The following is a 17,482-nucleotide window of genomic DNA, read 5'->3' as shown; positions in this document are numbered from 1 at the left end:
TATGACATCGAAGTGTTGAAACACGCCACTTTAATGTGGCATTAGCTCATGATATTGCTTTATTTTCTTAATTTAGAAGAAAAGCACAGCTGCTAGAATTTTTAATATAAGAAGAAGAATGGTGGTACACCAAAGATTTTCAGGAATTTTTCCACAAGAGCACTGTACCCAATTGTGTAGCTTTTTTTTTTTAAATTAATATTCATAGAAATAATTTTTTTCTATCATGCCAAGGCCATCTTTTAAATTGTTTCCTAACCTCTCAACTTCTAAACTATTGACTCCTTGAATGATCAATGAACTCTGTCTAGTCGAAACAGTTTCTAGAGAAAAACAGCGTTTAATTACATAAACAAATACTTAGATTGAATTGCTCTATAAATTGAATGGAGATCCTAAAAAAAAAAAAAAAAAAAAAAAAAAAATCTATCCGTTACCTTTCTACCTGCTTGGGATATAAACATTAGTTGATACCATGTTTTGAACTCACAAGAATGAGACCTCTAGGTAAATGCAAAATATTAATCTCATCAGCCAGACCCATAATATAGCCTATATATAGATAAATTTCCTGTCTCTGCATGCTTTTCAAGCTTGGACAGTTAGTGTCAGTGACTTACCTGGGAAACTATAGAAGGGACTGTTTCATTGGAAAGAAGAGTGGACTAGAGGCCCCTTAAAGATATCTTCCAACCAAGAGGTTCTACTTTTCTAATCAGTTATTGAGATGACCTGTGTTGGGGTTAAACAAAAGAAAAGTGCTAGTGGAGACTTGCTCTTTGGAAGATAACTCAAAAGAAATGTATCCGACACACAGATGGTCAAAATTCCAGGATTTAATTATGCTATTTTCTATGTAATACTGAAAATTTCTCTAGCCCATAGTAGAAAGCCTGGTCAAGGTCAGACAAATCAAGGACCATATAGTTTTTCTTTCTTTTTTTTTCTTTACCAATCTCATTGCCTAATTCACTGAGTATTTATCATGCAGAATAAATCTGCAACTGTTTTTATTAACCATATTTAATTACCTGCAGAATTTCCCATGTGATGTTTGCCCGGTGGGTTCCAAGAGTGCCCAGAAGTTGATCCTTTCTTGCAGCCTTCTGGACTGTCAACAGGACCTGGAACAGCCAGGTTGTGAGGCAGTTGTCTCTGATAGCAAGTAGTCTGTTTACCCCAGTATAACAAAGAAACACTGTCAGTTTCTTTGTGTGCTGTGGCATGGAAGGGGTTGGGAAGCATTGATCTTCATTGCCAATTTTAGGCCTTGCAAAATGTACAATATAAATTTAATATATTGGAGACAATCAAAACTGGCCACTTTTTATTTTCCTTATGTTTGTTTTTAAAAATAAACTTTGGTGGAAACCCTTTCATGTGACCTAGTGGCTATGGATTGGTCATCCCTGTCTAACTCCATCTACTCATATGAAGACGAGTAGCTGTAACTTAGAAGGCCTAGTTGAAATCTCAGGAGCTCCCTCATGTAAGATGGGCAAAATGTTCTCACCAACATACTTCCTCCACTGCCCCGAAATAGGCACTATCTTAGATGCTGCTCATTCAGCTCAGATGCAATTTTTCTGAGACGCCTTCTCTCACTCCTCCCATCCCATCACTAAAGCTAGAAATCTCCCCATTCTTTGAATCCCTGTAACTCTTGTTCTCTTCTTTCCTTACCGCATTTAACAATTTTCTAATCTGTTTCAGTCATATGATAATAGCTGTCCTGAAATGTAAACTTTGGGGAGGTAATGTCCAAGTCTTACTTTCAATATCCTTTAAAATATTCCTGACAGACTTGAATTACGCATAAAAAGCACTTAACCAGCTAAAGGAAAGACAAATTGACACTTTTCTTTGATTAATTATATCTGATTAATTTGGAAATTTAAGTTCCTTAGGAAGTATTTTAAGGGGCATTTTCGGGGGGGTTTCAAAAAATTCTGGAAATTTATGGCAGCTTATTTTTAATTTTAATAACACAATCTAGACAAAAACAAAAGCACATGGAAAACATTAAACTTTGCTGTTAAGCAGAGAAGTACAAATGAAAACAAATTTGAAGCACTGTTTTTAATATATTAAAGTAGGAAAAAATTTTAAGCAAACAATCAATGCTTGAAAGAGCTGTGGTTAAATCGGCTAGTGGCATTTTAAATTAATACTTTTTTAAAAAAACAGTAACGAGAGTTAAAATGCCTCGGCATATTTCTCCAATCATCCCAAATGTAGGAATTTTAGAATCCATGCAACGATAAGAATTCAGCAGCAACAACAAAAAGCAAAATATGCAAAATACACAAAGGTGTCTCTGACAGCTTTCACTATAATAGCAAAAAAGCAAACAAATGAAAAACAAAAAAACTGAAGACAGCCCAAATGTCCCAAAGTAAAGGAGTGGCTTTATTAATGATAAAGCAGTATCAAAAAGTATATTGTATTATTATTAAAATGCAAACTTAAAAAAAATGCCTATTATATAATTTTTTAAACAATCAGGCCACAAAATGAAATGTGCATTATGCATGCATTTTAATGACGACAAGAAATAGACAAGAAAGTGCAAAATACAAATAAATGAATATGTTGTAGGATTCTGGCTTGTTTTCGGTTTTAAAGTCATTACATCATCTTTTCAATGACAGATTACATTTTAAGTAATTGAAAACAAAGTCTCATTAGCTTTGTCCTTGTGTAAATTCCCAGAGAGAACACATTATTCTTATTCGTTTCTACCTCTGCTACTTGTCTTTGATTTGGACCTGCTCCATCCTCTTCTCCGACTTCTCACTCCCCTAATTAGACTGGAAAAAGACCCTCACCAAGCAAGTTCAGCAGAAGCTGTGTATCCAAACTGGCAAACATCAGAGGACAGGGTCTGAGACCTCGCCCCCACTGTGGCAAAGGCAGACCCAGATTCTTCAATGACCACAAGTGGCCTCGGTTTAACAAGCCTTGCCAACAAGGCACAATGTTCCCGTCCTCAGAAATAGTCCCCGGCAGAGCTTCCAGGTGCCCATAAAAGTCTGCACTCTTGGAAGAATGTGACAACTCTGGCATCAAACACAGATTCGTCATTTTCTATAATAAGAGAATGTTCAGTTGCGTCAGGCTTTTTTAGCAGGGCCAACACTTAGTAAAATTCTCAGGTTGTGCAAGTGAATTTTTGCCCAGCTCTAAACTCTTTTCCCTGCCTCCAGATAATCAGTTAAATCAGTTTACAAAGCCCTTTCACATCCAATGTCTCACATGAGTCCTGTTTCTACCCAGTAAGGTCAGTGTTATTATTAACTTCACGTTTCAGAAGAGGGCACGGAGCCTCAGAGAAGTGAAATGCCTTGCCTATGTCCGCACAGCAAGTCAATGACTGAATGAGAACACGAGCCCAGCCCGGACTTCTCCCACATTCTGCCTCTTCCAGTCAAGGGACGCACCCATCCAGTGCGCCCACTCGCACCAGTGTGCAGTGTACTGCCATCCCAGGGGCATCTAAACCATAAAGGAATGCAGAATGGGAAGGAGAGTGTATAACCTTTAAGGAGGAAAGACAAGAGGGGTTCCTAAGACGATGCTGACCTAGCCTGATATACTGGTGCCTTTCCTTGTAGATCAACTGTGAGGAAGCACAGGGGAAAAACAGGAAGTTGCAGAGAAAATTGTAAAAACTTCCTGGAGAGGCAGAAGCTGTTTTTATTTGGCATGTACATGCGTCTGGAATGGTCCTAACCTAAGGACAGGGTATCCATGCTGCTATGCAGAATAAAACAAGAAAGGAGCTGTTGATTCTTAGGGTCTTCATCCCCTAACTCTGATTGCCCTGGGACAGACAGGGCTGGAGCTTAGACTTGTTGAGGAAGCGTGCTTTAGGTGTAAAAGCAGGGCAGCAGAGAAGCCCTGTGCCTGAGTGGAGGTGAGGAAAATATATTAAGATTGACTGGTCAGGTGGTCACTACCCCATCCTCTCCTTCTAAACCCCCAGGGTTGGTGGACTAGAATCTCCTCTTCAAGGTGCTAGTTCTTCCTAAAGTAAAGAACACATCTAAGGAGCTGTTTGGTAGGGTGAGGAATAAGTAGCTTTGGTTTTCGGATGCCTGGAATCCTCCACTTCGTAACCTCCATCCTTAACCCTTAACCTGAACACACTGATGCTGACATAGATGGAGTTCTGATCTTCAGCCCTTCCTCCATCATCACTGCTGGACGAAGTAGCCCATAACCCCAGAGGAATGGGAGTTCATGGGCGAGAAAAGAAGCACTAATATTTCCAAAGTAAAACAACAAACTGAGTTACAGATTCCATAGGAACCAGAGGTACTAGAACTGACAGATCAAGAATTTACATATATTTTAAAGAATTTATTTAATTTTTTATATTTAAAGAATAAGGAATGATATTAGCAATACATAAAGAAAACAAAGAATCATAAAAAGAATCAAGCAGAAATGTTAAGTATGAATATATGATAGTTGAAATAACACAATAAATGGTAATTAGTAGAATGGATTTTGCCTGAGGAATGAATCAGTAAACTCGGAGATCAGGTTTAGGAATTCTTCTTAGCAGAAAATTAATTAAAAAATATAAAACATTTATATATATATATATATATATATATATAATCCAAATGAAGAGGAGGAAATATTTGAATGAATAATGGAGACAATTCCCACAGAATTATGGAAAGATTAAAAAAAAAACCCTGAGATTAATAGGAACCACTAGACATAAATTATGTTGAAATTTAAGTATTTCAAAGTAAGGTAAAATTGTGAAAAACTTCCAGAGAAAGAAAGAGGATCTCTTATCAAAACAACAACAACAAAAACAACAACAAAACAGAAGAAGAAGAATATTGATATCAGATTTTTAAGCAGTATGCAAGAGTGCAAGTACAGAATTTCATATCCAGCTAAACCTTCATTCAAATGTGAAGACATGATAAAAATACTCCAAGACATACAGAGTCTCTGAGTGTTTGCCGCACAAAGACCCATATGTGAAACATTTTAAAATACATTTTTACATAAATAGAAACCAATTTAAGGGATGATGGAAGAAATATGTGAAGAAAAGGTGGTAAAATATCTTTGTAAAGTTTGTCTTGGTCTTAAAAAATAACTGAGACCAAAGAAAAGAGAAAGGAAAAACATGTCCATGAACACCAAGAATGAGACGTCTAGATGAACTCAATATGATGGAGCAGGCAAAGACCGAGGGACATTAGAGTATGTTAATGTCCTTGGCTAATATGAGAGAAAAGAGGGCCAACTTTAAAACAGTGAACAAAACGTACAAAACATGGAAAAAAGTGTGACAAATTGAAAAAAAACTAATAAAGTAGAAAAAATAAAGTAATCCATGTATTAAGATATTAGGATAACTTCCACAGATAAAAATGAGCTAATTTGCCAAATAAAAAACCCAAAACCCAGTTATTTGTTATTCACCAGACACATTCTAAAGCAACACATAAGCAATAGATGGAAATGAAAGGATTAAAACGGATTAATCTGGCAAATAGAACAAAATACAGTATTATCAGATAATATGAATATCACAACCTTTATACCAAAACAAGGAAAAACCTGAGAAAGGATAATTACATAGCTATGCCAGTTATTGCTATAAATGTAAAAATCCTTAAAAAAATTTTTAGTAAATCAAGTCCAAAGGGCATTAAAGTGACCATACACCACACTAGGCTTTCCTCGGCTATGAGGACAGTCTTAACATTAGAAGATCTGTAAGCATAATTTACCAGCTAATATTGCTAGTACAATAAGATAAGCAAAATAAGAGACTTAACAATTGAAAATGAGGAAGTAAAATTACCATTATTCTCAGATGATTTGATTTTGGGACCAATTTCCATAGCTGTTCTTGGTGAGAAGATTAGTCACGGTTAAAACTGGGAGTTTGTAAACCACTTAGAAAAGCAATTTGATAATATCTTATAAAATTGAACTTTATGGACTCTATAACTCAGCAATTCTACTCCTATGACTATATTTAAAAGAAACTCTGCATATGTACACTAGAAAAGGCAGATTGAGAATGTTCATTGCACTACTGTACAAATTAACAAACAAAAAATTACCATCAATAGAGGATGAATGAGCTATGGCACATTCAAAATAAATGAATACAAGAAGCGACAGTATGGACGAGTCTTCACAATATAATATTAATTAAAAAGTAAAACTATCAAAACTATTTGTGCATGATGTCCTTTTTATAATGTTAAGAACACTAATCAAATATACTTTTGAAAGAATATATATAGGTGAGGTAAAACTATTTCAAAAGGGAAGTAAAGGGATGAGGAACACAAGATGCATGATGGTGGTTACTCTGGGAGGGGGTGCCAGGGGCTGAGTTGGGGAAGACCACAGGGGAAGATGTGGTCAAGCTACTGTTGAAGTCCGAGCTTTCACACTGAAGGGTCATTTACAAATGCTTGTTACCTTAGATTAAAACTAAGGAAGTAAACACAGTGATGCCATACATGGAAAAAGGATTATGCTTAATCCAATTCTAAGTCCCTGAGATCTAAAAGAAATATTTCAAATGGGAGATTTCAGGCGCTGAGGCCCTGGAGGTGGAGGTTTCTTTAGGCAGAGCTGTCTGAGTCATATATTTAGTGGCCATTTGCTCCTTTAGGCCTGGAGGCCTGCCTACTTCCATAAATATCGGTACCAAACTGGTTGTGAAGATCATGTGTAAAGACTAAATTTCCGCTCTCAGACACCCTGTCGTTAACCAGAGGTCAGCATTTGCTTCTCCTGCGGCAGTGGTATCTTAACCAGTCTCCTTATCTAAGGCCCACCCTCCTTTACAGTTCTCTGTACTGCCTCCAGAGTGTTACTGCTAAACTGCAAAATTCATCAGATCACTTTCCCTACACCACTCTCTCAAGTCCTTGGCCAGGTATTACAGAAGCTCAGTGATCTTTCCCCAGCAGAACAGCCCCGAATTACCCATGAATTCCTGAATGTTTCCTGCAGTTCACACCAGCCTGCCTTTGCACATGCTGCCCTGTCTGTCTGAAATGCCCTTGTCCTTATCTGCTGACATTTCACTCTTTTTCAAATCTCAGCTCCCCTCCTTCCTATTCTATGAAGACCTGGCAGGAGAAGGCAATGGGCCAGGAGGGTGGGACTCACCAGGAGCTCAAGAATAACTGTATCTTTAACATGGACAAAGCTTAGACACACAGAGTAAAGCCAGAGACAGACAGACCCTGCATGTCACATCCAGGCTGCAACTGAGGCTCACTCTGGTGAGTTACACTGTGTCAGTAGTGCCAACCCAGGCGGGCCTGAAGCTCTGATCTCTACCCCAGTCTCCCAGAGGTGCTTTCTAGGCAGCAGTGAAGAAAGAGCTTGGGCTTTGGAGTTAGACTGGCTTGAGTCAATTCTGGATCTACCCTTTAAAGTGCATCGGATCTATGGGAATTTAAATATCAGCACGCTGGAAATGAGGGAACAATTTAAATAGTGCAAGTGATTCTGCCCATCACTTTATTAAGTTAGTGGATGAACCTCAGCAAGCAGGAGATGACACACTAGAATCTGTTGCTTATGAAAAACCACATATGCTGTACTTTACTGACAAATTAAAGGACTGCCACAGTAATTTCTGACTGTGAGCAGTGTTTACCTCATGCACTGATTTTGAAATCCTAACCCCTGGGTGAGATGCTACTCCAGTGCATAAGCTGTGACTTTGAACAGGATTCTCAAGCTCCCTGAACTGTGATTTCCACATTCTTCAATTCTTTTAGGAGGGTGGCAGGTGGTATTTTCTAAAAGTGGTCACAGTAACATCTGCCACCCCACCTGAGCTCTCTCTCCACAAAGAGTGGGATCTATGTCTCCCCCCACCCCCACCCTCTGGGATATGCGTGGACTAGTGACTTGCTTAAAGCCAAGAGAGTAAAGCAAAAAGACTATGATGTGACTTCAGAGCTACGCCAGCTTCCACCTTTTTTCACCCTCTGGAGCACTTGCTTCTAGAGCACTGCGCTAGAAATTCATGTAAGAAATTCAATTGTCCCGAGGCCACCGTGCTGTGAAGGAACACAAGCCACACAGAGAGGCCACACTTAGGTGCTCCCGTCCCTGTGGACAGAGAGCAGCAGCTGCCAGACATGCGACTGGTGATGGCCGACATGATCCCAGCCCACAGCTGTGGGCCTGTCAGCCTCTGCATCTCCCAGCTGAGTCTCAGACACCACCGAGCAGAAACAAGCTGGCCCTTTTGTAACCTTTCCGAATTCCTGACCCACAGAATCCACACTCATAATAAAATTAATCTTTTATGCCACCAAGTTTAGGGGTGGCTTTTAAAGCAGCAATAGAAACTGAACCAAAGATTTTTCTGAGGACTGAACAAATATAATTTACATAGAGCCCATGACACACAGCATGTGCTCAGAAAATGGTGGCTGGTTCTGGCACTGTATCCTATGCCTGGTCTAGCAGCCACTCTGTTTTTCTGGGCCCAAGGCTTCTCTTTAGGAATTCCTGCCTGAGTAACTCAAAAGTTTGTGTGGATCAAATAGGATGATGCATGTGAAAGTGCTTTGGAAATTGTAATGCTCTGTACAAAATCAAAGGAATCCTTACATTTGTATTTTATCTGTCCACTAACAGCTCTGGTTAGGAGGGCACGCTCATCATCCTTTAGTGACAGTCAGTGTCTGAGATCCCAAGATCAAAGGGCCTCGGCCCGAGGTCTCACATTGGCTCCCTGTTGGAGATCATTAATTTCAACCATTCATCTAATAAGCTTTCACTAAGTACCTACTGCAAGCTGAAAATTTACATGTTGGGAGTTTTCTGGAGAAATTAGGGTACTCAGTTCAGTTCTCTAAGAAAATTCTGGAGAGTTAAGAGGACAAGAAATAAACCTGACGCCAGTAGAATTATTGTCTCTCTCAGTTCTCACAATGAGTCTGTGAGATGGGTTGTTTGTTAGTAGCCTTTCCAAAGGAGAAAACAGATACTAGGAGAGATTAACTGTCTGGCCCAAGTTCACAGCAGTAGTAAGTCAGCCCTGAAATCCAAAATCCAGGTCTGGAGATACTCCACCATGCTGCTACACTTGAGTATTGTTTTCTGCCTCAAAGAATTGTTTCTTCACATAGACCGCAAAAATTTTTCTCATCTGAGATTCAATCATTTCCTCACTAGGTAACATTCCTGTTCAATCAATTGTCTTCCGAAATTTTATGTTAAAATAATTAATAATAGCAATAGCATCCCTTTAGCACGGAACTTTTGCATTTACAAAGCACGTTCTCTTCATCTTTCTCTTCCTGGGTCCTCTAAAAGTGCTGTCCGGGAAGCATAATGTCATGCCCAAGGTCTCACAGACAATAAGTAAGCAAATGATTGCACTTGAATTTGCTGTTATATTGTAAGAGGAGTATTTCCTTAATGGTATGTAATTTGTCTCACATTATGCATCACCTGATTTTAAGCGCCACTGAAAATTTGATAAAGGCTTATCGTCATGTTCAAGATGGATTTTACATGTTATGATGCTCACCTCATCCTACACAATATTCATCTCATGACACAGTATGCATGTACATTGTGGACAAGAAATATTCGATCCTGTTTTTTAAATGTCTTCTTAATAATTTCGATTAGTTTTTGGTTGACCTCCTGTCAGCTCAGGTTGGATGACTACTACATTCTCCTTGAAATGGGACTAGCAGAGGTTTTTTACCAGGAGTAGAAGGATCAGCACTTCCATCTCCTTGTTTGATTGTACTTGCTACGTAGGTCATCTTCTTCAATCCACTGTTTGTCAAAATCTTTTAAGGCAGAAATCATTTTAACTCATTTTGAATCCATTTTGAAAAGGATAGTTTAGTTGAAACTGAATGATATAACCTGAAGATACGTTTGATGGGGTTCATTTGAACTTGAGGATGTCACAATATGCTGAGAGCCTAAAAAGAATGCATGTGACTACCCCACTACTCAACTCCTGTTCTGCCTTCAAGACGTCTTAGATATGTTAGAAGGATGGGATTTTCTCATGCAGGTGTGAACACCAACATGGGTAGCAGCGCCCATCCCCTTATCAGACATTGGTAAAACTTTCTTTTTTTATATTTATAATATAAAAATAGAAATTCTTGGTGCCTGCTTAAATCCACACGTGTGAAAAAACTACATAGAACTATACGCATACATATATACACATAAACAAGTGTAAGAAAAAATAGAGAAAGTCTAAACAAGCACCATGGACCGTAAGAGTGTTGACTTCCTTCTTCTGGTATTAGACTGTAAGTAAGCAAGATGCCATTACAAGGTGAAGGATATAGCTCCGTCTCTTTCAATTTTGTTTTTGTAAGTTTCTTTGAATCCATAACTATTTCAAAAATTACATAAATAGAAGTTCTAATATCCATTTGGCATCCCAGTAGATTGTTGAATGCATCTCCAAACAGGCCCTTTTTGAAGACTGTGGCTCTGGCTCACTGTGAAACCTAGCAGAAGTGATCTCCTCTCTTCAAACCTCACTTTTCCTCATCTATAAAATGGATAGTTTGGCTCAAAGCTCCAGTCTGCTCTAAAATTCTAGGATTGCATGCACATAATTTTGAGGAAGTATAAGTCTCTCTCAGGTTGTAGTATCGTGAAGCATCTCTAGCTGGTGGAAGGAAATGTGGCCAAATGTTTGATACCAAGTCCTCTGTCCTGGAAGGTGGACTTAAAGCCATTCACGCCTTCCCACAAGCTCCTGAGAGTCTTGGAACTGAGCGAAACTCCAAACATTTAAGAATATTTTCAACAAGAATCAAATAACACATCACAGAGACTGGATAAAAGAAAAATGTCACATTACCTGCTGAAAATGATGTCTACAACACAAGACCTCCAGAGTCCATTGAGAGTACACGGTAGCTATACCCTGCTTTCATGACTTGTTCAGACTGTCCAGAATGCTAACTGCAAAGAAAAACACCCCTTAGCAGCCAAGTTGGAAGAGCTGCAAAGGGATTTGTAAGTAAGCCTCAGCCTCCAGGAATTTGTAAATGTCACCCTGACATTGAAGGGGGAAGTTGATTGTTCTCCAGTGCTTAGCAGTTAAAAAACTCATCCTTGGAGAAAGTCAAGAGGTGTGGCTTCATCTTTTTCACATCTACAGACAATCTCTTAACCCTGGTAACTGCTCAGTTGGAAAGATATATTTACCTTGGCTTGGGAACCAGGAAGAACAGTTCCTGTCATAGCTCTCCTGTTGGCCATATCTTAGAGCTGTTTCAGCTATGTGTCTTCCTCTGACCGAGTTATTTCTTGCTTCCTTTCTTTTTTTTTTTTTAATACTTGTTGTTTTTGAGCAGTTTTAGATTTATAGCAAAACTGAATGGAAGGAAGAGAGATTTCCCACAGACACCCTGCTCCTACACATTCATAGCCTCCCCCATTATCAATATCCCCCACCAGAGTGGTACATTTGTTACAAATGAACATCATTATCACCCAGAATCCATAGTTTACATTACATTTCCCCTTGGTATTGTACATTCTATGGGTTTAGAAAAAAGTAAAAAGACATGTATCTACCATTGTAGTATCAAAGACAATAGACAATAGTTTTATTGCTTTAAAAATTTTCTGTGTTCTGTTTATTGATCCTTCCTTGCTCCCTAATTCCTGGCAATCATTTATCTTTTTACTGTCTCCACAATTTTGCTTTTTCCAAAATATCATATAGTTGGAATCATACAGTATGTAGTCTTTTCAGATTGTCTTCTTTCACTTAGTAATATGCACTTATGTTTCCTCCATGTCTTTTCATGGCTTGATAGCTTTTTTTTTTTTTTTTTTTAGTTCTAAAAATATTCCATTGTCTGGATGTGCCACAGTTTATTTATCCATTCACCTACTGAAAGATGTCTTGGTTGCTTCCAAGTTTTAGCAAATATGAATAAAGCTGCCATAAACATCCATGTGCAGATTTTTGTGTGGACATAAGTTTTCAGTTCATTTGTGTAAATACCAAGAGTGTAATCATTGGATCATACAATAAGAATATGTTTAGTTTTGTAAGAAACTGCCAGACTTTCTTCCAAAGTAGCTGTACCATTTTTGAATTTCCAACAGTGAATGAGAGTTTCTGATTCTCTACTATCCTAGCCAGCATTTGGTGGTGTTATTGTTATGGATTTCGGCTGCTCTAGTAGGTATGTAGTTGTAGCTCATTGTTGTTTTAATTTTCAGTTCCCTAATAACATATGATGTGAAGCATCTTTTCATATGCTTACTTGCCATTTGTATATCTTCTTTGGTAAGGTGTCTGTTCAGGTCTTTTGCTCATTTTTAAAATCTATTAGTTCATTTTCTTATCATTGAGTTTTAAGTGTTCTTTGTATATTTTGGATACCACTCCTTTATTAAATATGTCTGTTGCAAATATTTTCTTCCAGTCTGTGACTTGTCTTCTCATTCTCTTTCACAGAGCAAAAGTTTTAAATTTAATGAAGTCCAGCTCATCAATTATATCTTCATTGATCGCATTTTTTCTAAAAAGTTCTTGCCAAACTCAAGGTCATCTAGATTTTCTCCTATGTTAACTTCTAGGGTTTTTAGAGTTCTGCATTTCATATTTAAGTCTATAATCCATTTTGAGTTAATTTTTGTGAAGGGTTTAAGATCTATGTCTAGATCCTTTTTTTAAAATTGCATATGGCTATTTATTTATCCCAGTACCATTTTTTGAAAAGACAGTCTTTACTCCACTGTATTACCTTTGCTCCTTTGTCAAGGGTCAGTTGACTATATTTATGAGGATCTATTTCTTGGCTCTCTACTTTGTTCCACTGATCTATTTGTCTTTTTTTATTTTTTTTTTTAACAAATACTGTACTGTCTTGATTATTGTAGCTTTAGAGCAAGTCTTAAAGTTGGATAATAGTAGTCCTCTAACTTTTGTCTTCTTAACTATAAGTTGGCTATTCTGGGTCTTTTGCCTCTTCATATAAACTTTAGAATTAATTCATCAATGTTCAAAAAAAATCTTGCTGGAATTTTTATTGGGATTGCATTGAATCTTTAGATCAAGTTGGGAAGAGATAGGCATTTTGACAATGTTGAGTCTTCCTACTATAAACATGACATGTCTCTTCATTTATTTAGTCCTTTTAAAATATTTTTATCAGAGTTTTGTGATTTTCCTCATATAGATCTCATAAATATTTTGTTAGGTTTATACCTAAGTATTTCATTTTTTTGGAGTGCTAATATAAATATAGTGTTTTTAATCACAAATTCTGCTTGTTCATTGCTGGTCCATAGGAAGGCAATTGACTTTTGTATATTACTCTTGTATCTTACAACCTTGCTATAATCACTTATTAATTCCAAGAGGCTTTTTTTTTTTTTTTGGTTGATTCATTGATTTGCTACATAAATAGTCATGTCAACTGAGAACAAAGACAGTTTTATTTATTCCTTTCCAATCTATATACTTTTTATCTACTTTTCATGCCTTATTGCATTAGCAATAACTTCCACTATGATGTTGAAAAGCAGTGGTGAGAAAACACATCCCTGTGTTATTCTTGATCTTAGTGGGGAAACTTTGTTTCATTAAGTATAATGTTAGTTATAGGGTTTTTGTAGATGTTCTTTATCAAGTTGAAGATGTTCCACTAATCCTACATGGCTAAGAGTTTTTTAAATCTGAATGAGTGTTGAATTTTGTCAAATACTATTTCTATATCTGTTGATATGATCATGTGATTTTTTTCCTTTTTAGCCTGTTGATATAATGGATTACATTAATTGATTTTTAAATGTTTAATAATTATTGTATACCTGAAACAAATCTTTCTTGGTCATGGCATATAATTATTTTTATATATTGTTTGATTCAATTTGCTAGTATTTTGACAAAGAAAATGTGTTGATAATTGTATGTCTATGTTCATGAGAGAGATTGGCCTACAGTTTTTTTTCTTTGTCTTTGTCTGGTTTTAGTATTATGGTAATGCTGGTCTTATAAAGTGAGTTAGGAAGTATTCTCTCTGCTTCTATTTTCTGGAAGAGATTATAGAAAATTAATGTAACTTCTTATATTATTTTTAAAGTTTTGTAGAATTCACTATTGAATCTATCTGGGTCCCACTCTTTTAAATAAAAAATTTACTGAGATATTTATAGATTCACATGCAGGCATAAGAAGTAATACAGAGAGATCTTCTGTGCCCTTCACCCAGTCCCCCCCAGTGATGCATCTTGCAATACTATAATGCAATATCACAACCAAGATATTACCATTGATACACTCCACCTCTATTACTGGTATTTTTCATTTGTGTATGTATTTAGTTCTATACAATTTTATCACATGTGTAAGCTTATTGTTGACTAGCATAGTCAAGATACAGAAAAGTCCAGATTTCTTTTCATCCTTTCTGCAGCAGTATGGATTCTACAAATGCTAAGTGATAGAAACTCATTGGATACTTATCAACACATTTTCTTAAGGGATTTCATTTCTTACAACTCACAGCTGTTATCTAGGGTCTCCTTTGTTCTATTGTTCCTAGAATGGGCCCCATAGACCATTGCAAGGAACTATGGTTAATGGGCTTATTTCTGCACCAGAGTTGCTGAATTCAGCTTCTTGTTCATGTTTGACATACATCACGTTTTAACTGTTAGAAGCTAGCAAGCAAGACACAACCTCCTTCTCAGATGAAATCACCTATCTACATTCACAGGGCTGAGGGATGGCACTTCAAATCCATGACAGTCAACAGGATAAGTAACATGTTCAGCTTGACTTCTGAGAGTCTAAGATAGAGTTATGTCTACACAGCGCATTGATGGTTTGGAGGAAAAAGTGCCAGATAATATAATTTATTTATTCATTAAACAAGTATTGGGAGATGATTATGTGTCATCTTTGATAGGGATACAAAGATGAACTGAACAAAGATTTTTGCCCTAAAACAATTTATGCACTAGCTAGGGAAATATGACATAAATTCAGTTAGTCTTCTTTCCCACAACTTCACACCTTGTGCTCTAGCCAAACAAACTACCCATTCACTAGTCACCAAACTTCACACGGTTTCCTTGCCTCTGCCTTTGTTCATAGTATTTCCTCTGACTGGCCTCCTCTTGCTTCTCATGACCACTTCTTTCCCCAAACCGAGATCAAATGCGAACTTCTCCATGAAGATTTTCCTGACACCCCCTAAACAGTAAGTGATCTCTCCCTCCTGAGGTCCTTTATGATGGCTTTAACATGTCATACTTTGTATTTGAGTTATTTATCTCTATGGTTAAGTTCCCTGGTAGACATGAGCTTTGAAGGCAGGATCTTGTATCTATGAAGCTGAGGATCCAAACATGTCCTACCAAGTGCAATAATATTTTGATAAAACTTAGTTAATTTTCATAGCAAGTCTTCATCCTATTTCCCCTTCTTCCTCTCTGCATGTGAAAATTAAAATGTGGTTATGCTGCAAATATTTGATATGGACCTTAGAAAATATGAGCCAAAAGCACAGGACAACATAATATTCTCATGTTTTTTTCTAATATTTGTTTTATGATCCTGCAAGCATTCCCAGACTTCCTGTGGCAAAGATCATTCTCTCAGTTCCTAAGCAAAATTCCTTAAGGAATAAAAGGATTGGGCAATATTCTACTATCAGAGTTGGAAGGTACCTTAAGGATTATCTAATTCAATCAACTTGTTTTAATTTAATTTAATTTTTTAATTTTTTGGATTTTGGTGGGGGTGTAATTAGGTTTACTTATTTATTTATTTATTTATTTATTTATTTATTTATTTATTTATTTATTTAAGTGGAGGCACTGGGGATTGGACCCAGGACCTTGTGCATACTAAGCATGCACGCTACCACTGAGCTATTCTGTCCCCCCTCAACTTGTTTTAAATATAGGGAAACTTGAGGCTTGGAAGGGAGATGAACCTTGTTCAAGGTCACAGAGTGATTCAGGGGCCAAGCTAGACCTGGAGTGTTGGTCTCTTGGTGGTTACTGCAACATGTCTGTCTATATACCAGATCAAGTTGCCAAGTGGATCCCGCTTTTGCCCAACACCCTCCCTGAAGTTTCTGTCTGAAATAAGCCCAGACCATTACGAGCATTACAACAGGATGGCCAGAAGCTTTGCTTAGCACATTATCTGCCCAGCCTTCCATGAAATTGAAGAGTTCTGTAATGAGGGGAGTAACTGGACACAATGTGTCACCAAGAGCCCCAAAGGAAGCACATCGTGACCCACACAAGACTAAGCCCAAAGACAGCAGCCAGAGCTGGTAGGGGACTATGCCTTTAGAGTGAGTGATAGACTCCTGGAGCTGGGGAGAACCTTGGAAATTATCTAGAAAAGGAAGCAGCCATGGAACATGAGGTGCAGGGCTTTGTCTTCTAGAAAAAAACCCTGTTGTATACCTGTCATGGAACATTGGGCAAGTTTTCCCCCTTCTCCAGTCCTCAGTTTCCAAGTGTATAAAATAAACAGGTTGGATTAGATGGTACGAAATGTACTTTCCAAATCTGACCATTTTCTATTCTATAAAGCATCCCATTTCCTAGTTTGACAGGTGAGGAAAAGGAGGATTACAAGGTTCAAAAACTTGCCTGAGGTTCCACAGTGCACTGGTGGCAGAGCGGTGACCAGAGCCCAGGCCAGCATTTCTACCTACTGCCCCACATGGCTAGAACCATCACTTCCAAGCTGCCCTGTAGCCTTGTGAATTGTGAAATTGCTGTCCCAAGGCTCTTGCAATGTCTGTCTTCTCTGTCCCCTTGGGACTGCTGGCAGCACCCGGAGGGCTGGGGGAGAGGGGTCTGGGTAGTCTGCACCCTGGAAGTGGAGCAAAGATCAAACCAGCCCTTTCTTCCCTCACCCTGACAAAATGAAACCAAAACCAGCTCTATAACTCAAGGAGCAGTGAGGCCAGAGGAGAGGTGCCCCTCAGCCTCGGCTGATGCAAAGCCTCAGCCCCACAGAGTATGAAGGTCCTTCGCCAGGGGGGGAAGGTGGTTCTCCTGCCTGAGTCTCTGCAGAATGAAGCCAGATGATGAGTGAAATCCAGAGCAAGGTGCTTGACCCAAGAGGAGCAACACTGGGTCAAGGTGCAGAAAGACTCAGTCCAGCAGGGCTTGGAAATTTACCTCCTGAGTGACTTTGAGTCACTTCAGGTCCCATCTAGAAAAGGGGAAAGGAGGTATGCAGAAGGAAAAAAAATTGTGGTTTGAACCTAATATTACCTTTGAGCCCTGCAACTTCTTTTGGGGCTGGATACAGAAAGCATTTTCCTCACCTATTTCCTCTGCAATACAGTAGAAAAGCTGTTTCAAAAAGATAACTGGAGTGGACCCGCCCTGAGTATCAGACATTGTTATTAGCCTATCTTCATATCTTAAAGGTGAGTATAACCTAGTTCTTCCATTTCTTCCTTGAGAA

General features: G+C 38.0%; 1 long non-coding RNA gene across 1 annotated transcript; it reads right to left on the bottom strand.

Moving 5' to 3' along the window:
- Nucleotides 1-438: 438 nt before the first annotated feature.
- LOC116664358 lies at nt 439-2,891 on the bottom strand. Its single transcript, XR_004320868.1, has 3 exons — nt 2,743-2,891; nt 1,032-1,124; nt 439-732 (listed from the first exon to the last, which is right to left on the bottom strand). It is a non-coding gene; the product is annotated as an uncharacterized LOC116664358 (long non-coding RNA).
- Nucleotides 2,892-17,482: the final 14,591 nt, after the last annotated feature.

The sequence above is a fragment of the Camelus ferus genome, chromosome 1 (genome assembly GCF_009834535.1).
Source record: "Camelus ferus isolate YT-003-E chromosome 1, BCGSAC_Cfer_1.0, whole genome shotgun sequence".
Lineage (NCBI taxonomy): Eukaryota > Metazoa > Chordata > Mammalia > Artiodactyla > Camelidae > Camelus > Camelus ferus.
Note: the sequence above shows the minus strand (reverse complement) of the source record. Positions and strands in the feature narration are given on the sequence as shown.